The sequence below is a fragment of the Cyanistes caeruleus genome, chromosome 8 (genome assembly GCF_971803275.1).
Source record: "Cyanistes caeruleus chromosome 8, bCyaCae1.hap1.1, whole genome shotgun sequence".
Taxonomy (NCBI): domain Eukaryota; kingdom Metazoa; phylum Chordata; class Aves; order Passeriformes; family Paridae; genus Cyanistes; species Cyanistes caeruleus.
Window position 1 is genome coordinate 23,527,300 of NC_141708.1, and position 23,711 is coordinate 23,551,010.

At 39.1% G+C, this 23,711-nt stretch overlaps 1 protein-coding gene across 1 annotated transcript in view; it reads left to right on the forward strand.

Moving 5' to 3' along the window:
- Nucleotides 1-512: 512 nt before the first annotated feature.
- LOC147651925 (uncharacterized) overlaps nucleotides 513-23,711 on the forward strand; it is a 137,505-nt gene continuing 114,306 nt past the window's right edge. The window contains exon 1 of the transcript XR_015289720.1: nucleotides 513-1,044. The gene's annotated coding sequence lies outside the window, so the exon portion shown is untranslated. The remainder of the gene's footprint in view (nucleotides 1,045-23,711) is intronic.

The window sequence follows — 23,711 nt, forward strand, 5'->3', positions numbered from 1 at the left end:
TGTTTGGCTGATATTTGACAGTATGACTGGAGTCCTAAACTTCTGAAAAAGGAAATTGCTTTCTTGCCCTTGACCTTTCACATTAATGTTTATAGCTCTTGCTGCATTATTTTGACTCTTTGACAGCTTTGAATGTGTTTGCAAGGGATGTAATTCTTCCTGTGTTAATGGCTCTTGTTTGCACCTGAATGATTATGTGTAAACATACAAGGGGCAGATGGCCTGAACTTCTTCCCATAACTCAAGCCTTTTTTCATAACTTAAGTGACTTCACCAAAAAAATCTGAACTCTTACACTGCTGCTAGTGTGATTCTGAAGCATGTATCTGAGCTAGATGGTAGAACTTTCAGAAAACCATTTGTTATTGCCAAGTGTTTTCAGTTCCCTGTTGTACCATCTGCTGGAAAATAGCTTTGGCTTGCTGGCCTGGTCCTGTTCCACCCCTCCCTCCTCCTCCAGCTTTTTATTTTTTTCTTTCCAGGAAATATTTGGATAATCTGCTTAGGGAAGCATATTGAAAAGTGGAAAATATTGGACTTGTGTATAGTCAGTAGACATTATAAGCTGAGATATGGTGAGATAGAAGAAGCTGTCATATTTCCTGTAAAAAGTATGACTATCTTAGTTAAAAAGAATGTACAGTTAAACCAACAAGTGGTTTCTCTTAAACACTGCTTATGTGTATGTATCTAGACTCAAACAAATATGGCTTTGATTACTTGGTTTTATGCTGCCATTTTCTGTGGAAAGGAGGACTGTAATCTTTAAGGAAGAAATCTGGTATAGCTGAGATATATTCCAGCCTACTCTTACAGATATCAGTGAAGAAATATTGGTGGCAGATTCCTCTGCCAAGAAGCTGTTATGTTAGCAGGCTCCAACAAAGATGGAGCAGCAAATACAAGGAGATGAAAGTGATCAGGGGTATTAGTCATGCAGGCTTCTGCTTTGTCTGAGGTTCTGTAGGACTGCTGCTCAACAGAATCAGCAGAAAAAGATGACTGGCGTGGTGACTCTGGACAAGCATGGGGTTTGACTGAAAGGTAAGTGGTGATAATGTACATTTTTTTGTCATGTTCTTCATGCAGAGATTCCTTTTGTGATCTCAGAGACTGGAGAATTCACTACAACTGCAGTTAAGATGGACTACTGAAAAAGAAAATACTTAACAAGAAAAAGCACAGCGAGGAAAAGAAATATTTCTGTTAAATACAGGGGGGGAGAGGGAGTGAATATTTAATCAGAGCAATAGAAAAAGTATTCTTGTAAGTCAACTGTAAGATGACAAGTAAAGGAAGAGGAAAATGTAACAGCAACAGCGGGAAATGAAAAAATAAGACAGCAGAAATTATGATGAGGGAACACAGAATTTTTTTCTTTCCTCTGGGTTTGAGTAATTTTTTGGGGACCAATTAATATTGTACATACTGAACACAAGAAATATTATCAAGTCAGCTTAGAGATTGCATTTCATAACTAGTACTCTCCTGCCTACTTGCCTGTCACCGAGACTCCTGTTTTTTCCATTTGGGAATGAATCCTAGTGATCTTTCAGGCTTTTAGAAGTGTATGTTTTTGACAAGCTATTGACAGTTGTTTTCTATTTCTGCTGTGTTCTCCGTATATAAATGTCAAAATCAACATTGAGAAAATATGATAGCTAAATGATCACAGTTAAAAGGTTCTCACTTATGAAGAGAGCCCTAGAGAAGACAGAGAAATTCTGTTGAGCTGTGCAGGTGTATTCTGCCCTGAACAGATACTGAACTTATGGAAATGTCTTAAATGGCTAACCAGATGCTAAGAGCTCTGAAATGGGAGGAGAATCTCTAAGGTAGAAGTAAGTATTTGTGACCACTCAGAATCTCCTATTTTAATTTGCAAATGGCAGAAGTGCTACCTGCAGACAGTAACACTGAGTCCCTTATCCTTTTGGGGTTTCCCCAGCGCAGACAACACACTGGCCCCCTGAACTGTAAGAACAGGGAACAGTGATGCTGCAGGAGGGTCATGAAATCTTCTTGTATGACATGTCCTCTGTTCAGTGTCTAAAGAACAATAGCCAAATGGGCCAAGACACCATCAGAAAATAAAACTTCCTCTATTAACTCAGAAATGTTAGTAGCATGAATACCAGCATTCCTCAGGAGGCTAAACAACTGTTACAGAATTTTTAAGTCTCAAATCATCCTGTGTATTCAGGGCTCATGGAAGTGATTTCCTTGCTGTTCCCACCTTCTGCCATCCACACCCCTCCTGAGAAAGAGAAATTCTGCACATCAGCTTTAATGTGTTCTGGAGGCTCTTGGTCACTTCTGGCTTTTGTTCTTCTGATGCACTCTGTAAATAGAGGCTGGAGACATGGCTTGGGTTAAGAAGCTAAACAAGCTTGGAGGCAGATATAGCTTCTGACAAAAAACCTGCTTCTTGTCCAGATAGTTTGCATCTTCCTTCTCCATTTAATAAGCAGCAACTTTCTCTTCAATCCCCAATCCTGTTGCATGGGGCTGTCAACTGATTCACTTATTAGCACCAGAAAAAGCCCCTCATTTTCTGTGTTCCTTTCAGAGATGAAGAGAATTTGGCTTGAAGTTGGTATCTGTGCAGAGATGGAAAAATTACACCATGTTTTCTTCACTGTTGCTGTAACACCATTATTTGTGTTACATAATTATTCCTGATGCTTAGGAATTTCTGTCTTATAAATGTACTCGGAAATTTTTCCAGCATCTTTTGATGAACACTTAGCAAGAATTAACAATGTTCTGAAGCGAGGAGGTGCCAGAATTTCCGCAGCCAGCTCCCGGCACCGGGTGAAGAGTGGGATGCTCCCGGAAAGCAGGGCAGCTTAGGGCTGATGCTCTATGGCACTGGCTGTACAGTGTCGAGGGCAGGAGCAAGGACGAGGGAGAGGTCTTCCATGTGGCTTCCAAAAAGGATTCATTCTCTTGATGGTTCCAGGGAGAAAAGACAAAAGATACAGGGGTACAGAAACTCACAAGGAGCACAAGGAGGGGTTACAGAAGACACAAACCAACGGGGAACACAAGGGGAGGAGAGTGGGGCACATGGGCCAATGGAGCTTGGAGGAATAGGGGAATTCTAAATGGGACAGTCCAGGCGGGGAGTTGGCACAAGGGAGGATTGACAACTTAATGGGAGGAGGAACAGGGAACATTCAGGAACAAGGGGCAGGTATCAGGGTGGATTGGCAACCGGGGTAGGAGGGCACAACTGGGACTAAAGTATTAACAAGGGGGGGGTACAACTTAACAGTACAGAAGGTAATTGAATCAAATATAATGAAAAACAATGCACTGCAACACTGAAGTGTTTGGAAAAAGTGACTTCTACAGAGGCTTTTCTCCTTAGAGTAACTGCTTTGCAGAACTGACCCCATCTACTGTTTGTTTTCTTCTCTGGATGCTCTTTTTTATTTATATGAGTACAGATATTTCAAGTTTGAATTCACTATGAAAAAACCTCAACCTGTTCAGTTTTTGAGTTCATTAGTACTAATTAGAACTCATTGTGAATTGGTATTGCACTTTTATGTTGCCATACAAATGATTAAAATGATTAAAGCTCTACAGAATCACTCAGCTGTACCCTAATATAAACTCAGCCAAAGTGCACGTAAAGTTAATATATCATCAATCAACTGGGAATAGAACTGGAAGGTAGGGTTTGATTTTACTTGTGTACCTGTTTTCAGTCTAAAGATACTAAAACAAAACCTATGCAGAAATTAGTCAAGTATGTATAGGCTCACTCCTAAGACCTTATGCAGTTGAGAACTCACTATGTGTACAAAGTAGAGCTGCTTAAGTGCTGCTTTTGTTCGATATATTTTTGTTCTCAAATAGCCCAGCCTTTACTCTTGTGCAGCAGGGTCACATTGCTTCAAACTCTGTCCACGTAACTTGTATATGTACTGTATATTCATGAGTGATCTTGTAAAGTTTATGTCATGGAAGGAGAAACAATGTACTAGGTGTTATTTTTATGGGTGGTTCAGGTCTTGAGTATTTACTGTCCAAAATAGTCAAGTCAGTCTTAAGGTTATTTTAAAGTTAATTGCTAGAGTTAATAATCCCCCATCCATTCAGGTATTTCTACTAAATTTAGGATTGTTCTGCAGATATATATATATATATATAGATAGATAGATAGATAGATATATATATATATATATCTGTATATATCTGTATATATCTGTATATATTATATATATATATATAATATATATATCTGTATATATTTTATATATATATATATATATATATATAATCTGTTTTTTATTGATATCAATATCTATGTCTGTATCTCTATATATATTTTATTTTTTAACAAATCCTTAGTTTCCACTACAGGAAAATGATCTTATAGTTTTTCTTGTGGAGTATTAAGCAGTAATTTTTTAGAGTTACTTTGCCTAGTGATACTGTGAAGGATTTCTTGTTTTGCCTGTGAATTAGGGCAGATGAGAAACCTTGGGCTGGACAATTCACTTCTAGTCAAGAAGCATATAAAACTTGCTGCCTTCCTGCCTCCTTTAGTGGTTTTCTTTATTTTTCACATGCAACTTGGTAAGATCTGCTGTCAGTAACATATCAAGCATAGCAATGCTATGTAAGGTTTTATAAAACAGATCTTATTTTTAATCTGGGGCTTTTGTTTGGAAGGGGGAAAAATATTTATATGTCAAGGATTTCAGGACTGGTTGGCCTAAATCCTGGAAGAAGTCATAGTCTTGCAATGCTGAATTCTCTGCATTGTGCTGAAGGAGTTTGAAGTATCCTGGTTCTGCCCCACTGCTTGTGGGTCCTGCACGTGTAGGAAGTGCCTGTGCATATCTGCTCATGTGTGTGGTGTGTATTTGATGCTTCTAGTAAGGCAGACAGAAAATCTTATAGAGGGTAATTCCTCTGCAGTAAGGGAAAATTAAGATCTCATCTTATATGTGACATGGGACTATTCTGAAATCCTTGTCCAAATAGCTGATACTACTTGTTTGTACTCTGACATAAAACTTGAAGCTGGCTTGTGTTGTTCAAGCTTTTATGATATTTTGGGTACTTTTAATTTTGAAGGTGTTGACACAGGGCAAGTGAATGAGTATTTTTCTAACATTAAGAGGTTTTTTGGACCTCGAGAAATGACAACAATTGCTGGATAATAATAAAATCAACAACAAAACCAACCAATCAAACAAAACACCCAAACCAAACAAACAAAAAAAAAAACTATATAAAGGCTAGACTTGCAAAATATTGAAATGTTAGGAACTGATCCATGTCTCTTCCTGCTGTTTTAGATACTTTCTCCCCTCCTTCTTTTTAAGAAAGAGGAAGGTCTCATTCAAAGGCTGGGAACAGTAGGGTTCTTCTTGTGGGAGGGTGTATGTTTCTTTCTCCAGTTTTTGCTCTTGCTTACTAACTTAGTGAAGCTAATTAAAAGTCTTAACATAGTAGAAGGGGCACAATATGATGACTTTTTTCCACTTTTATCTCCTAACATCTCAACAAATACACTTTTTTAAAAACCTGATGCTAATGTAAATCTGAAAATTATGCTGAAGCCTTCTGAATCTTCTCAGTGTCACCACCAGTAAAGGAGCTGAGAGTATGGAAATAGGTCATTGTGATTCAGTAACATCCATGGGAAGTTCTCCATTCTGGGCTCTTGTCGCTCTATTGGGAACCGTGAGAAGAACGACCCAGACTCTCTTGTGTGTTGAACAGGAGAGCAAAGTTTATTATTCTTGATCTTCTTTTATAGACTTGTTTGAGAAAGTCCGAGAGCTAAAACTCTCATTGGCCATTAAAGCAACACATCACCATCACTGGTTAAGTGGAACATCACCCCTTGACTGTTTTCCTAAACACCACCTGCAAAGATTGTTGTCCTTTACCAAGGACTGTTTGGATTCTTTCTCATGCTTTCTAAGAAGCCTGTGACTTGGTTTCACACAGGCTCTGTTCCCTTCTTTTTGCATTTAGCGTCCACAGGCTGTGCCATTAGCAAATGGCAAACTTAAAGAACAAAGCATTTGATCAGGAAATTCAGCTCATGTTCCTGGGTAAGCTAATTTTGCAGTATGTGAGGTTGGGAAGCATGGTGGAAATCTATTGTTGTCCATTATAAATGGAGCTTTTTTTGCACATGAAGTTACACTTGAAGATGTTTTGAATAGTAAGCTGCTATTATAATATGATTTCTCCATTGAGACTTGTTCTTTAAATGGAAAAGGGAATTTTGTTCCAACATTGCTGAAGATGCAGTAAAATATGTTACAGGATTTTGTTATGCATGTGGGAAGCCAGCATAGTAAATGTAATAAATTTTCCATTTCTTAAGAGAACTTTGGAGATGGAAGTTACAGAATCCATTTTGGTGGTGAGTTGAACCTGGATGGATGTCAGGTGCCCATAAAAGCCACTGTATCACTCCCCTCCTTAGCTGGACAGGGGAGACAAAGCATAATGAAAGACTTATGGGTTGATATAAGGACAGGGAAAGATCACTCACTGATAACTGGGAAAAACAGAATTTATGTGGTGAAATTAGTTTAATTTATTGCAAATCAAATCAGAGTTCGATAATGAGAAATAAAGCCACATCTTAAAACACCTCCCTTCCCACCCTTCCCTTCTTCTCGGGCTCAGTTTTACTCCGTATTTCCTCTATGACCTCCTCTCCAGAAGTGCAGGGGGACAGGGAATGGGGGCTGCATCACAGCTTGTCAATGCTGCTCCTTCCTCCTCAAGGGAGGACTCCTCCCACTCCTCCCTTGCTCCAGCCTGGGCTCTCTCTCCGTGGATCACAGGTCCAGCCACGGTCCTGCTCCAGCCTAGGCTCTCCGTAGGGTCACAGCTTCCTTCAGACATCCAGTTGCTCCAGCAGGAGGCTCCTGTCGTTCCGATTGGGAATGGCTAGGAAGAACGACACGGGACTCTCAAGGGAGTCACAACAGGAGAATTCCCTAGTTTATTGCTTTAGCCCTGTCTTATAGACAGATACGTGGAAAGTACAGAAAGGAAACTCTTATTGGTTAACAAAGTGCTACATCACCATCATTGGTCAGGGGCACTCTGCCCCCCTGACTGTCTCCTGCAAGGAGAAACAAGAGACTGCCAAACAACACCTGCAAGGCTGTTTAGTGTCCCTGAGAATTGTTTTAATTCCTTCTCATATTTTTCCCAGGATACTTTCTCAGGCAGCCTGAGGAGCCATGCGGCCTGCAATTTGTACAGGCACTGTGGTTCAGATTTAGCATCCATAGGCTCCTCCATGACTTCAGGTGGATCTCTGTCCCTGTGGACCTCCATGGGCTGCCTCACCATGGGCTGCAGGGGAACCACCTCCTCCCCTCCTTCTCAACTGACCCCGGCGTCTCACATATTCTCTCTGCTCTCTCTGGCTGTTGTTCCAGTTACACAGTGACTTTCCTGCCTTCTTAAATATGTTGTCCCAGAGGCACTACCACCATCACTTGTGGGCTTGGCCTTGGTCAGCGGCAGCTCCATCTTGGAGCTGGCTGGCATTGGCTCCATAGGACGTGGGGGAAGCTTCTGGCAGCTTTTCACAGCAGCTGCCCCTCTAGCCACCCCAAGACCAAAGTCTTGTCGTGCAACCTTATGAAATGTTGTGACAGTGAGATATGGTGGTTGCTTTTTCTGGGACATTGGAGCTTACAGAATGACATGACTCCTGATCTGCCTTTTTTCATGATGAAAATTATTATTTTTATATCCACTGTATATTGAATGATTCCATTGAGTGATAGAAAGCTAGTAAGATGAGGGAACTAGAATCTCTGTGAGACATGTGTAGCATAGAAATTGATTGTACTGGTCAGTTCTGACCTACAGGTTCAGCTGCAGGTTTCCTGGTTAGTGCAACCTGAAGAAAGGTCATTTTCTTCACATCCAAATATCATAAAAAAAAAAAGAAAAAAGAATCAAACTGTCATTTAAGTCAAATGCTTGGCAGTCAGGAGAATGAACAACAAAATAGTAGACTTGCCAGTCAAAGTGGAATTCCCTTTGTGCCTGTTAGGGTTTTTGGTTAGTACCAAGGTAATGCTGTGTTGTTGGAAAGGGTACCTGGACATGATAGTCAGATGTGTGGCTGCCCACATCCATTTCTGTTCTCTCCCCCTCCTGTGCCTCTGACCTAGTGGAAGAGGTTCCCGTTGCACTCAGCAAGAATGTCCATTAAATGTGAAGTGAATATGTACAGAAATTCTCTCACCAAGCCATTTATTTGATTTCTTATGACACCTAAGGGCAGTTAACATTGTGACTGATTTGGGGGTGATAGGTGTGGGTCTCAAGTAATAGCAGTGAACTTCTTGAGTTATGCTTTAATAAGCATCAAATTTCAATGTATATATAATATAGTGCCTTGGAGGAGGGTTTGTTGAGTCTTCAGATGGAGCTGTAATTCCATCAATGCAGACCCAGGGAGCTGTGCTGCCTGAGTGAAGAGATTTTGTTATGTTGCTTTAGTCTTGTTGTGCCATGGTCTTGTCTCTCAGGAGATTTAGTACTTTTGTACTGCCTGTCTAATATTAATTTAAATTGCCTGTTCATAAATGAAAGGCCAAAGAGTTGATATACTTTGGATTTAGCACCTGTTTTAGTGTTACATAGTAGGCTACTGGCAGTAGCCAGTTATATCAGGGATATATTTCTGTTTGTTGATACTCTGTGGAGCAAAGAAAAGCAAGCAGGCTGCAAATCCTCACCTCTGTGAATACTCTTTTGCCTGATCCTTGTAGTGGACTCACAGTTGCACATCAAAGCCATTCATATTTCAGTGTAAGTCAAAGTGTGGTGGAACAAAGCATTTTACAGGTGATGCAATGGCATATTGTGCTGATGGTAGGCTCTAAGGGATTTCCTTTGGAATGGTTTTACTGAGGTGGGATGAGGGTCAGTGGAGGTTTAAAGCAGATCAGAGAACTCAGCAGTGAAATGGGGTCAGGAGGTACCGACCCAAAGAATTCAAGGTGAGAAGTAGTATGGAAGCCAGGGATATTTGTTTTCCCTGAATGTTGTAGGGCAGGTTCCTCGTTCCCTATTGCTGTCAGTGAAGGGCAGAGTCTGTCAAAAGAATCTGTAAACTATGCTTTGCTGTGAGCTAACACTGCTGTGCACCCTGCTTGGGCAGCAGCTTATACAGGCATTGGATGCTGTATGTGACCCCAACCTCCAGAAACTATTTGAGAGGAAAGCTGCTGCTCTTCCTGCCACTTTGAGACTGTGTGCTCAGTGAGGAGTCCTGGGATGTGAAAATGTTATTCTCTTTTACCAACAGTAAAATCATCAAAAGTCTTGGAAAATAATTTTGAAGCAATAGGTTTTAATTTTTTGAGAATTTAATTTTAAAGGCTTTTAAAAATAATCATATCATTGGCTAACATAGTGGCATTTTCTAGTGAAGTGCATCTTGGCTGTGAGGAGAGAAAAAGATGTTAATGTATTGGTGTGTGTTTGCTTAGCACTCCTCCCTTAGGCAGCATATGGATTTGTTTTTGTTTCTAACCCATGTGTTTTACTTCTGTTATCTGGGGCACACTATATGGTCTTTTGTTCTTTTTTTTTTTTTTTTTTACCCCTGCTGTAAAATAGCAAGTGGAAGTTTTTCTGTCCTCAAGCCCCTGTGCCTAGTCCCTAAGTCTGGCTTGCCAGAATCCCTATGCTTTTGGAGTCACAGCCTAATTTGAGCCAGATCAGTGAAGAGATTATTAAATAACTGAGCTCTTCCATTTGAGGAGCTTCACCTCTGAGGCACTTTTTACTTTCACCTCTGACTTTGGCAACACTAAAACAATCAATATTGAATCAAAAAATATGGGTAGTGAGAAAATATTTCTCTTCTGGGGGAATAACTGCAGAATGATCTCAGTACTGTGATGCCTTTTTAGTGAAGAGATAGAACATTCCCTGTGCAGGTGCTCTTTCAGTGAGTGAGAATGAAATCTTCAGCTCTTACCTGTCATTTCAGGCCATTTAATCTTGTTGCTCCTTTTTCTTACAGCTTTTCTTCTCCCGCTAGTAATAATCTTCCTCCAAGTATCCCACCAGTGCGCACTCCTCTTGCTGGAGGACCCAGAAAGAATTCTCTTCAAAGGATGAGAAGAAATTTCCCTCTCAACACTTTTTGTCCTTAATGTTTCCCTTCACATCATGAAGTCTGTAGCAGATTGTACATACCAGCATCACTGGTAACAATTCCTATGTCTTGCTCTGCTCCATTACACTCTAACTGCTGCTCAAAATCAGAAGTTGTCCTTCCAGCTAGGCCTTATCTCCATTAATAAGACGGAACTTACTAAGTTTAAAAAACTCACCCGGCCTTGATGACTGTAGCTACTTAATTTGCTTTGTTCCTACATTAGTAACATCTGCAAGCCATAATTTTTCTGTGTAGATAAAAAGAGTCCAGCAAAGAAGTTTTAACTGTCATTGTCATTATTTCTTAGCTGTGTTTAGAAAACAAGATGCATACCTCCCTCATGATTCTGGTTCTAGTGCTAAATACATTTTTTAGGAAATGAAGACAGCTTACTGTAGCTTAATAACATGTTTTTGTAAGCTGGGGTTTAATTCTTTGACTGAGCCTTGTTCTTTACTAGAACAACAGTGTTGGGTTGAAGCTGCTGGGAACTGGAGTTTGTCAAATCTGTTACTATTTGCAGTGGCATAAGTTCAGAGGAGCTGTGGTTGCTTGTTTTGTTATAAAACTCTTCATATCTCTTTTTCCAGCAAGGCTACTTAAAAATCTGTAGTGTGACAAAGTCTCCCTTCTCAATAACAATAAATATTCAGTAAGGAGCCACGCTTCATGTGTTCACCTTAACCATAAGTGTTCTTTGCAGCACATAGCAATAAAATGAACAGCCTGGCTTCCCACTTGCTGAGGGGCGCTGAGAGGAAAGGAAGCAAAACCACACTTCTAAATGAAAACCAGTTAGCTGTAGCAATCTTGTTGATGGGTTCACTGTTAGTCCTGATGTCAGCTGCAGAATGTGCTTTCTGCCCTGAGCCTCCTTGCAGGCCTGGGTAACCTCTAGTTGCTGTGCAGCAGACACTTCAGGAAAGTTACTAGAAAAACAGCTTGCAAAATATTTGTGATTTGGAATTTTATAGCCGTGTGTGTACAGAAATTCCATGATTCACACTGCTTGTACTATATGTGAAAATAGTATTTTAACAACAGTATTAGTTTGCAGCAGTTTCAGAATTTGGGGTGTTTTCTGTTTCCTCAGTTGTTAGCTATGAAAGAAACAGGCTGTTTTCTGCCACTCTTCAAATGTCTCTTTTAATGTTTTACATTTTGATTGACAATTTATTTTTCTTGAAGCAGGTATTAGCTCTTCCACTTGCTTGAATGTTTTCTAGGGAGTGAGAAAAGATCTGTGCTTTGATGTGTTGTGAATGGGTTGATGTGAGCTTGGGGGATTAGCGTCTGAGTTGCTGGGCTCACCATCTGGGAGAATAATTTAATTTATTTTCTTTTTTAAGAAAGGCCCACAAAAGACCTTGAGGTCAGCACAGCTTGGGAGAAGTATTCACCAGGAATCCAACTGAAAGAACTGTTGGCATTCTAGTTGTATTTACAGGCTTGTATTTAGAAAAATATGTATTATCGGAGTTCAGATTCAGATAATATATATAATATATATATCTGTTGATCAAGTGTACAGAATTCAAAATTTGTCACAGCAAACTTTGTCCCAGTGAAGTGCAAGTTCTTGCCTCTCAGAGCTCCATGTGCTGACTTGTAGACAGTAGGAGGCTCCAGAGAGAGGCCATGCTGTCTCTCTCCCTTCTTGCTTCTGAATTTGTTTAAAGTAATGAGGCCAGCTGTCCTGTCTAAACGAATCAACACCCAGGTTCAGCTCTTTTCCTTCAATTAGACCCCAGGGAGAGAAAATCTTTGGTAGTCCTCAGGAGTATCTTTCCCTGAAATTTGTGAAAATGGGCTCATATCTGGAGCTTATATCACAATTTAGGATATATTTGTACATTATACTGTGTGTTAGTACAGTTACCTGTGTAACTTGAAATGGTTTTATACAGGTAGATTGAAAGGATCTGGTTCTTGAAGCCCAATAGTGCCTCTATAAAATCTCCAAAGGGATTATATAGCTTCATATTTTATTATAAATATATGTATTGTATGAACTTTGACTCAGTAGATGTTAATACAAATAAAATACTGTTAGTTATTATTTTATAATTCCTAGAAATTATATTTGATTATATTGCTGTAGTAATTAAATTCTAAGGTACCAGACTCCGAATTCTCTACAACAAATATTCTGGTAGTGAACCCTCTATTGTATTCTCTAAAAATCTTGGCTTGAATGTTAAGGGCACTCCCTTCACTCCTAAAATGAGAACGAGAAAAATCAGATATATAAGTGTAGTGAAGCTGGTGAAAGGTTTAGAAAATGTGTTCTGTGAGCAGTAGCTGAGGGAATTGTGGTGATTAGTTTGGAAAGGATGAGGCTTAGGGGGGTAGTCCTCATTTTTCCCTAGAAATATCTGAAAGGAGGTTTCAGTCACTTGGGAGTTCATCTCTTCTACTGTGTCTGAGTTTATCAGGAAAATGCTTTTTGTCCCTTCTGGTAGTGAGCGCTATTTCATTTTTTGGCATCAACCCTCCATACTGAGAATAGATGATACAATACTTCCAGGAAAATACCACGGAACATTCTGCTTGCAGACTACTTGTTTATGTGGTAGCTAGAGAAAAAAGCAGCAAGGGACAGGTTTGTAAAGGAAAGCTGGAGCAGAAGATCAGGGGAATAGGGAGCAACAAACACAACTGCATCTGAGAGTTTAAAGGAGGGTAAAACAAGTACTAGGAGGAACTTACAGAGGTGGTGAAGCTAACTAACAGATACTGGGGAAAGAACAAACAAAAACTGACAAATTTAGCCTTCAGAAAGAGGGAAAAACCAAATTATTAACTGTGTAAGGGAAGCAGAGGGAATGATTGAAAAGGAATAACAAGAATAAAGGAAGGAGACTGGGCAAGTGGGATAAGAGGTTCTCTAGAACTGGGTAAATAAGGAAACAGCTCTGTGGGGGCTATTATTGTGTGATCTTGCTGTGTAACACTCACAACCAGGTCATAAAAAAATCAAGTTATCTCTAGTCATAACTCAACTAGCTCTTAGGTAGCAAGGTCAGATATCTCTCAGGAAATAGCTGCATCTGTACTTAGCTTGGAGATTTTGGATGATGTTGAGGTTTATGCACATCCCACAAAGTTCCAAAAATCTGAGCAAATGTATTTTGAGAGGAAAGCTTCTTAACTCCTGTCATTCCCACCCACCTCTGCGATGTCTAAACAGGCTGAGTGATCAGGCTTTGGGTGTGAGGCCATACAGCAAAGGACAGCAATACAAAAATCATCTCCACTGCTTCCCTTTCCCAAAAGCATGTGCACCTTTAGCTCCAATCCAGTTCACAGGCTGACTGCTCAAAGACCTGCAGCAATGAGTTGGTTGGAATGGATAATGAGGTGAACAGCAGCACTCTTAATAATAATGGGAGCTAGTTTATGCCAGCATAAATGCTGGCATAAAATACATACATAAAATGTACACTGATTGAGAAGGAAGGATTCTCTTGGTGGGATTTTTAGAATATTCTGGTCAGGGTTTAGGGTTGTTCTTTTTTTTTTTTTTTTCCCCTTGAGGAAATTAGGAGCTGAAGCATGGAGAAAGGCTGTGGAAACAGCCAATTTTCATTCCAAATGCCAGCATTATACCATCATAAAACTGAAAACTCTGGAAAACATTAAGAGTAGATCTCTGTCATGATTAGTTTTCTGCTCATTTCCTGATGTTTTTGTAAAAGACACTAGATTTTCCAGAGTAGCCCAGGAAAATCCAAATTTGGCCCAGAACTTTCTCAAGAGATCCATTTTTTTTTTTTTTTTTTCTGTGCTTGCGTAGGTAATGACAAGAAATCAATTTGTCTAGACTACACTTCCAATATGAAATACAGAATAAAGCACAAATCTTTAATGATTAAGAAACACTCCTTTATATGAACTTTCAGTTAGATTGGGAATTTTTCTGGGGAAGCATCCTGTGTGTGTTTTTAAACATGATCCTCACAAATACTATTCTGTAACATGCTTGTGTGGCTACATTCAAATTCTATCTCTCCTTTTCAGCCTTAAAAGTTTTCAGTGGTCATTTTTCATTGCAAATTAATTACATGTTAACTAGATGTAACTCTCAACCTAAACAGAAAGCTGCATAGAAAAAGCTGAAGGCCCTGTGCACAAGGTGTGGGATTGGTCCAGGAAAGCCCTGCATCTCAGGCACAGTCCATGCACATGTCTTGCCTAGTCCTAGGATTCTTTTAAGTTAACTTTATTGCTAAAGTGAAAATTCCAGGTTTTGTGAAACATGCGATTATGACAGCATGGGAAAAAGTCTGTATCAAAAAAAGGACATTTGTCTTGGTTTCAGAGACCCTTTACATTCAATCCCTGCTTTACCTACCATTGTCTTGTTCTGTTGCAATTTTGAAGACTGGCCTCTAAATGGCCTTTTTATGGCCTCCTTCATCACCCACTTGTTATGTTTTCTGGTTTTCTTTCAGTATCTTCTTGTTTTCTTCAAATTTTTCCTTAAGTTACCTTTATTATTTTTTCTTTTTTGTTCTGTGATGATTATGAAAATTTCACTCTGCTATGCTGGCAGTAATAATTTAATTTTTGTTCTCGTGACACAGTATGTAGCACAGTTGGGTAACCAATGTAGGTATTCCAAGAATGCAGAGTAGCAGACTTGAAATATGTAGGGTTTCTAATTTTTATTTTCATTTTGGCTTAAGCAGGATCATTTCCAGCTGTCATTTTCTGGAGAAATGTGCTGGGTCTCACCTCTGGAGTCCCATCTCAAAGGACTGAACCTGGAACTGCAATCAACTCAAGGCTTATTGCACCTAGGGTGAAAATAAATGCACATTTATGGTATGAGTGGAATGGATGGAAAGAGCAAACAATGACTGGAGTCACTGATCAGGAATGAGTCCATAGGGATTTGGGATACAGGTAAATGGTTGGAAGGCAGGGGTCTGTTACTGCAGCAGCTGAGAGAAAGGGCATTTTGGAGGAGTTGAGGTAATTTGCGTGATGCTGGTAAGGAAAGCACTGTCAGGGTTTCTCTCTATAAGACTGTGGGAAAGGTTATGGTATCTCCAACAATTTTATAATGACAAGAATAAAGAGATGATTCTGAACACTGCATATGAGACCAAGGGCTTCCTTCCTCACACCTTTCACCTGGCTGTCTTTCTTCCACTCAGCTCTTAGGGGACAGAGAAACTTTTCCAACAACTAAGAAGCCTCCATTCTTAAGCCTTTCACCCTTTTTGAAAGTGGTACACAGCAATGCTTGTGTACTGCCCTGCCAGTGGGGAAGGACAACTTGAGCTTTTTCCAGGTGGAAAGAGAAAGGATATGGTTGTGACAAGAACAGGTTAAAAACCTTGAACATTGCTGTTCCTGGAGAAGCAATTTCTACCAAATGACATCTTTTACATACCTTGAGGAACTGAAGACCTTTATGATTTTTGTAATTCCAGATCTTATGTTAAAAAGGATTTTTATTTTTCTTTTAGTCCTGTGCTCTAAGTAGAGTTCATTTTTACTTTCCCAACCTGTAATTTTACCTTTCAGACCACTGTCTCTGAAATAGGAGGCTGGTTATGGATTAGGATCACTAATGAGCAAACTTCTTGAATATGAATCTGTGGGCAAAGATCCCTTTTAGTAGTAGCAAATTTTGCTGCTGATATCTGACTTGAACTTCTGAAGCAAACTCACTTGGATGGTGGGCATGGGAAATGCTACTGCTGTGATGTTTCCTATTTACTTGCATTCTAACTAGGAATGCCTGCTGTATGTATTCTTAACATATGTTAACCTCTCTGCTGCAGTTCTTGCCAAGAAACTGTCACAAAGGTTATTTAGCAAAAGAAACTGCATAGGAAACATTCCTGTTGCACTGGCGTGCCTGCTGTAACTAATTGGGCATGTATAACAGGAGGGTGAAGATAAATAAAGCTACATATGTACAATGTTTAGGTAAAGTGTGTGATAGTTTGCATCATAATTCTAATCTTTTTAGATGTTGGTGATCTCCAGAAAGGCAAGGAAATGATGGAAATGAAGTCCAGCGTGAGCCTTCTCCGAGGCTCAGTGTTAACAATGTGGGGCCAAGTCATGTGGGGCTGTTGTTGCAACAAACCAAAGGATAATTTTTTTGTTGTTGTTTCCCAATGTGTGTGCACACACTTGTAATCTACATAGGTTTTATTTCTTTTCACCTTTTCCAGTCAAGCATCCTGATTCCCACCCTCTGACTCTAAACAGGCAGCAAGAGTTGATATATCATTGCAAAATAGGGCTGTGATTGCAGGGTTTGTCTTTTTTATGTCACTTTCTCCAAGTGAAGGAAGGGACTAGTTCCTGCTGAAAGCAGCTTGGTTCTGCCCACCCAGCTCAGTAGTAAGATGAATTTTCTGAGAGATGAATGGGTGCAGAAGGGTGGCTTTGGATGTTTTAAAGCAGAAGCAGCATTTCCAAGCAGGGCCAGGGGAAGAGGAGACCCACAGAGTGCACAACATGGCAGTGGTGGCTTTATGCAGGGAGGAGCAAGGCAGAAGGGGAAAATGGACTCATTACTAGCACATCTGGCCAAGTTTCAAATAGATTTTGGAAATACAAAGTGGATTAGAACTGAAGGTCTCATGTCTTCTACCTATTTCCCCTTCGGTAAATAAATAGGTTCTAAATTGTAAATGGTTTCCCTTTCCCTTCCTTCCCCCTGGACTATGTCTTCTCCCAGGCACGCAAGAGATTTTTGTTTTCTTTAATCTGGAAAGTCTTTCTAAGCTCAGGAATGCTACTTGGCTCAGGAAACACAGTAATAGTCTAGAGAAATTGAACTGTTATCCCTACAAAGACAACTAAAAAAAATAATGTGCACACTATTGTATTTAACATTTTGTGGTGTCTGCTTCTTGTTTAACTGAGATCACAAGTATGAATTAAGTGCCCAGTATGATAACACAAACCAGTGATTTCCCAAAAGGCAGAGGAAAGGAGTGTGTGGTCTTGTAACTTTTATTCTTAAGTTTAAATTACAAAATAGATTTACAGTAATGCCAGTTTTCATTACAGGTACTAAAATCCTTCATCATTGTAGCTTTACTATTGTAAGTGTTGGCCAATATTACACTTCTAACAAGAGAACCATAAACAAGTAGAAACAAAATAGGAATTAAATTATAGATTAAGAAAAATTGCATGCTTGTTGTGTATATGTACATATGCAGAGTCAGTTGTAGCTTGTCTACATCAGCATAGATTAACTTAAATTGGTATAACCACCTGCCTGTACTTACCATTTTAATATGTTTATAACTAACTGAGCTACTCAGAGCTGCTTGAGAGAGTAACCTGATAAAAGTATTTCCATAAGTTCTAGGCCAAAGAGAAAACCAATCTCATAAAATAAGAAAGCAAATCCAAGCCTGCATAGTAATATAGACATGATTTAATTAGTAGTATCAGTAGAATAGATTTATAATTGTCCATATGCCTTTAAAAGAAGGAGTTGGTGAAAACGATAATTTACAGTATTGTGCTTTGACAGTATATTTAGGATCATATGTAAATAAATTAGATATTTCTGAACAGTTGTGTAGTGAAGTTACAGGGAGTTAAAACACAGTTTGTGTCTTAAGCTGGTACCTTAGGCCCATATCTATCCACCCTGCACTCAGATCCACAGCCAAGGCTTGTGACAGCCAGTGCAGATCTGGATAGGTCCTTCTCAATATTGTGAGACATTTAATTTCATTGCTTTACTGGGCTCACACTTTGTACATGGGAAACTGGCTGTGGCCACTGCACAGATTGAATGAATCCCTGAAAAATTAGACCAATTCTCATGAGTTTTTAAAACTCTTAATGTGTGCTAAGACAGTACTAAAAGCAGTGTGTCCCAATGTATAGATCTATGGTTTCTTAGCATAAGTTTCTACATCAGGAATATGACCATTCAGTCAAAAACTAAAATATTTGAGGAAAGCAACTTGGGTGATACAATGTACATTTCATATATATTGCACAGTATAAAAGATTTCAAGGAAGTCTTACTGCGTGTATGTAGCAGATCAAAATAGATTTTATATTTTAACATTTGGATTCTTTTCATATATTCAAAACTGACCTTTTGGTATACAGGATCATATAATTCACCATGTGCTCTGTTTTGCCAGACTTTTGTATAGATATTTAATTTAGAATTTTCTTTGTATGCTTGAAGTTTTGCAGCATACTGGAAATTACATAGATTCTGAGAAAACCCCTCGGAATCTAGTAGGAAGCACCCCTTGACTCTGGTATGATGATCCTTTGAAGTAACAATGGCTTCTTTTCTTGTCATACATGGTTGGTTGTAGGTCCTCAAATCCTGAGTTTCCAGCTGCACGTGTGCTGGAACTCCCTGTGAAGCCAGTGGCACTCAGTGCCACTCTGCTGCAGGATGGTTGTTCAGTTTGTTATGGGAGACAGAAAATGCTGAATGATACTTGCAAAATGAATGTTAGAGGTTTCAAATTGTCTTGGCCTTCCATCTTCTGCCTTCTGGCTGTATCCAACAGTAACTCCCACTAATTCCTATCTGTGAGCTTTGGTTGGCTCTAGCTGTAACCCAAGGAGGTGCAAGACATAAGGCAGTTTGTCCAAGGTAACTTCTTTTGTGCCTTTGAGAAGTTGCTTAGTGGGCTCAGTAACAGTTGGCAATTGATATTGAATTGATTCTTGTAGATAATTGTACCCATGCTTTCTACAAGTGGGTGAAAAAATAAGTGATTGAAACAAATCACTGTTCTCCTGTAGTTCTGTCCTTTAGATTTAGAAGAACTTTTTTCTTCAGAAAAGTGGCAGTAAAGCTTTTGTAGACTGTTCTTAAGTAAGCAGAGGTAGTATCATGAAATGTGATGCTGAAGTTCTTGCTATTGCAGCTCTGCTCTGGGCTTCAGTGTTTTGTGTGAGTGTGCATGCAGTTGTCATTCCAAAGCTGCTTTTAGTTTTACAGGCACTATGAATTCTCACTGATGAGACTGAGGGCTTGGCCTGTTAGCTGACACGCCAACAGGGCTTCCATGTACCTTCTGCCCTGAGCTGTCCCTGAGGAGTGTGGAGACTTGTTCCTTGCTTTTTAGTTACCCAAGCTTCTACTGTGGCTCCTGGTGGAATAAACTAATTGAAGCAGGAGATGTTAAAAACCAGAAAATGCTAGAAATAAAAGAAAGAAGAAAAATTGCAGAAATTCGCCAGATGATTTTGTGGATTGAAACATATTTGTATTAATTTTTGGGGTTTTTCTCAGCACTTGTTCCAGCAATTCTGACTTTACTAGTGCTAATAAAAACACCTCAAGTGGGGATCAAATTTTCCCAATTTTTTTTCCATGTGTTATAAGTGGCAGGTCAAAAGTGTGTACAGTGAGAAGAAGGATGATCAGATCCCATTTGAGTTCAAAAACTACTTTGGATTGTTATAAGCTTGTCTCTACAATGAACAGAATGTTTGAAATTCTTCTTAGTGATTTTAAGATTTCCAGTTGTTGTGACACAAAAAATTCAGAACATGAGCCACGTACAATTAGAAGGGCACAAAACTTGGGATAAGAACAGCAGCAGATTCCTGCTCAGTTTTGCTGGACTTTGAGAATGAGCCAGAGACACAGTAGCATGGGATGACTTTGAAGGCTGTCATATCACACTGTTGGCAACATTTTCATTTTAAGACCTGCAAAACTAAACCTGCTCTTGCATTAACAATCCCTGGCCATGAAGCTGCTCAGAAAGCAAAAGAGACTTTGCATGTTTTTTTACTTATCTGTTGCTTGATGGGTGAATCTAAACAGCTCTGAGTTCAGTCTCTTCTGGTACTCCCACTATGTGATGCTGCATTTTTCTCTGAGTGTTTTTAATCCTGGAGATATGGAAAGATGGGGAAAGTCTTCACCAATCACTTTGAATAAATCTAAATGATGTTAGCAATGTTTTTGCAAACCCTTCTTGGGCACAGACTTCTTTTTAATCTAAGGATTTTTTTATTATTTCAGAATAGTTCTGCTAAGCTCCTCCATAGCTGTGAATTAAGAGAAATAACTCCTAATCCTGTCTTTTAATTGCTGGAATAGATGAGCACCCAGGTTTTTCTCGTTCATTTTCTGCACTTCTGAAAGGAATTGAAATGTCTTTCCTTCAATTCATTTCTGTTTGAACTCTATTCCATAAGGGCAGTGCTTATAAAAGGTGCGTATCTGCCTTTTTCATTATTGGTATAAAATGTTTGAGAAAAAATCCAATGACAACTTCAATTTTGTACATGTTTATTAAGATTAAATTAATTCTCTGCACATAGTAAATATTTTCTTGAAAAAAAAATAAGAGAAAAAAACCCCAAAAATCCAACCCAACCCTCTCTACCTTGTTTTCTTAGCTAAAATAAGATTACTGTCAATGCATTTTAATGTGCCGTTGTCTTTTGGTTACTGCTGGTTTAAAGTATTACTTTTAAGTCAAAGCCATCACAGGCCTGTGGTGTTATTTTCATGATAATCAAAGACTGTGTATTCATTCTTCCTGACTATAATCAAATCTGTCTCTTGGACTTCCTGTTTTCCTTTGGGTTTTAGCAGCAAAGAAGTTTAAAAATATCATGTTTTCATTTTGAAACATAAGTGCTTTTACATTGTTACAAAGCAACTTTCAGATCAGATATTACATTGCAGTAAATTCAGTGCAGCAGTCAGTTAGGGGCTCGGAGTATGACTGAAGTAGAAGTGCAGTGATTTGGGGGGTTTTAACCATTAATAAGCAATCCTCAGCAGCTTTTTTCTTTGCTTGCTCAAATAAACAGATGTATTTTTGTACCATGAAACAACAAAGTAATTATTAGTTAAAAAGATAGTAGGTTAAATAGTGAAGCTATTTATATTTTTCAGAATAATTTTGTCAACAGTTCTCCAATCATTTAGTACTATTAAGTGTGTGCTAAAAAACTGAGCTAAATTTTAGCTTGCTGGTTTTTACTACTGTGCTGCTTTCCATTTAATTGGTTCCACCTCACTCCAAGAAATCTGGGGAAAACTGCAGAGTAAGAGAGGTAGCATCTTTGATACTGCCTGAAGATGCTGAGTAGTGTGTCAGCTGCGCACCTGGCAGTGCATGGTTCCACTGTGGAAATTAGAAACAGCATATCCTGGAAATGCTGTGGAAACCCCAGGACTCTGAGGTAAAAAAGCATCTTGTTTCAAACCTAGGGAAACAAGATGAATTGATTCATTCTGTAACTGTACATGTTATATATATCCATTAACACCTGTCTTCTGTGTGAATCCTCCCTATGTATGAAGGCAAACATTTGCAGACATTAATTTCAAGTGTTGGACTTTATTCCAAGTTATCCATCTCTAATAGTTTTGCATGTGATTTCATATATTTAAATTACAGCCTTGAAATTCAATTACAGGCATCAATGAGTTAATTTTCAATAAAGGTGCATTCAGTGTCTTTGTAGAGCAAATCTACACTGAGTGTAGCAGATCATTTCTGAAGCAGCTACTATGTGAGCATCAGGGAGAGAAATTAGAACAAGGAATTCCAGAAGTAGATTGTTATCACTGCATGGCATTTCAGTGGACATGGTGGTGGCAGGTGGCATTTACTTTTTGGAATCTCCTGTAGCTCAGCAATTAACAATTCCTCCTCTGTGCCTCTGGAGAGGTGCCTGGCTACATCTGTGCTGTAATGGGCAGTTAACAGAATACAGAGGCAGCCTGTAGTGGGTTGTGAAATGTATTCAAGGCACCATAGAAATAATGGCTAATACAGAGAGAGGTCTGTGTTAGAGCTGGCTTGTATACATTGACTATAGAGATCCATGCTTATCTGTCACTCAGATAACGTGATTATCCCTTTGAATAGAATACCATGAGAATTGATGGCTTCTTGTATCAAAATTGGAAGATAAGCTAACAAAGCTTGAGTAGCAGGGGATGACTGGGTGAAATATAATGGCCTTTCATATAGTGGGTCAGTTCAAGACATGATACTTTCTACTGCTCTTGAAAGGCATAAATTTGTAAGGAAATATATCATTCCATTAATCTTCTTTTCTCATATTCCTCCTCCTTTTCCATCTCCTTTGTCTTCAGTGGATCCCTAAAGCCTTAGAAAAATCTGGCAATGGGAGTTCTTATCCTTTGGGAAGTGAGCTGGCTTACTCATACTGCTCCCCACAACAGCAGCTGAGAACAGTGGGAAATCAAGTGTTTGCATTTTTGTTGGCTTTGCATTAAGCAACAGGAGAATAGGTTATTTGTGATGGAATTCACTCCAGGTAGTTGACATCACTCAGCAGCAGAGCACAGCAGCAGAGCTGAAAGAACAGGGAAGCATTAAATAAGAAAGTCGGTGTGCAGTCGTGCACACTGAATGGCATCTTCATGGACCAGCAGCAGCAGTGAGCACTCTGTGTTCTCTGAGCTTTGGTGGGGTTTGTAACCTGGGCACTCCATGTTTAATGGACACAGGGGAGTGAGGACTAGCTGTGAAAAAATAAAATACTTCCTCATACTTTTACAGAGCCCCTTTGGAATAACTGCAGTCCGTTCCTATTTGTCTGTGAACACAAACTGAGATAATCTTCCTCCCTCCTTTCCATTCCCTTGGCATAATCCTTGCACTACTTTGAAGCATCTCATAATATAGAGGAATTTTATTTCTGACCCATGAGAAAGCTGAGGCTTCTGAGCTCTAAATAATCCTGGCCAGATTGAATCTCTTCACTGTCTATCAGATGTTACCACTTGTAAGACCATGAAATGCTTTCAAGTAAAATTTGTTCTCACTGCGTGACTTGATTACTTTTAAGCAATGGTGAGTTGATTCTGTGTATCATGCAAGCCACAAGTGATTTTATCAGGTCCTCTGTTCTCTTTAACTTTATTATGCGTTCCATTCTTCTTGCATAAAGGAATAGAACTGAGAGAAGGACAATTCTCTTCCCCTATCTTTGTGATAATGAGGGACAAAGTTTAAAATATGCCAGTTGGAACTTTACATTTAGTTGTATGTTTCTTGTTTTTTAGTTGACAAGGTGAAGTTTGAAGTGTTGCAAAAAGTAGAAGTGAGATGAGTCAGAATTAAACTGCAAATAGCATGTGCTTTTATTCCTAATGGTTTGGTGTAAGATGGAATACATTCACTGAGTGACCATCCAGGGACACTTAGAATGAACCAGCTAGATGTTTTCTGGAAGAAAATACACAACTTTCTCTCTAACATATCTTTTATGTGCACCCAAGTGGAATAACCCAATTCAGCAAAGTTTTGGTTAATGCCTTTTGAAAGCCAAGTTCAGATGACTTCTTGGGAAAGAGCAGTCCATGAAGGACCTATTTTTCCTATGGGAATGAGAATGTCACTGCAGATACTCTTCCATGAGGTGTATCATACTGCACTCACCCTCAGATATTCTTTGTACTGATTGCACCTGTTGCTGTTTTGTATATATTTATATACAAAATGCACCAACTATAATGCAGAATAGCAACTTCATCATGTTGTACTATGTATGTAAT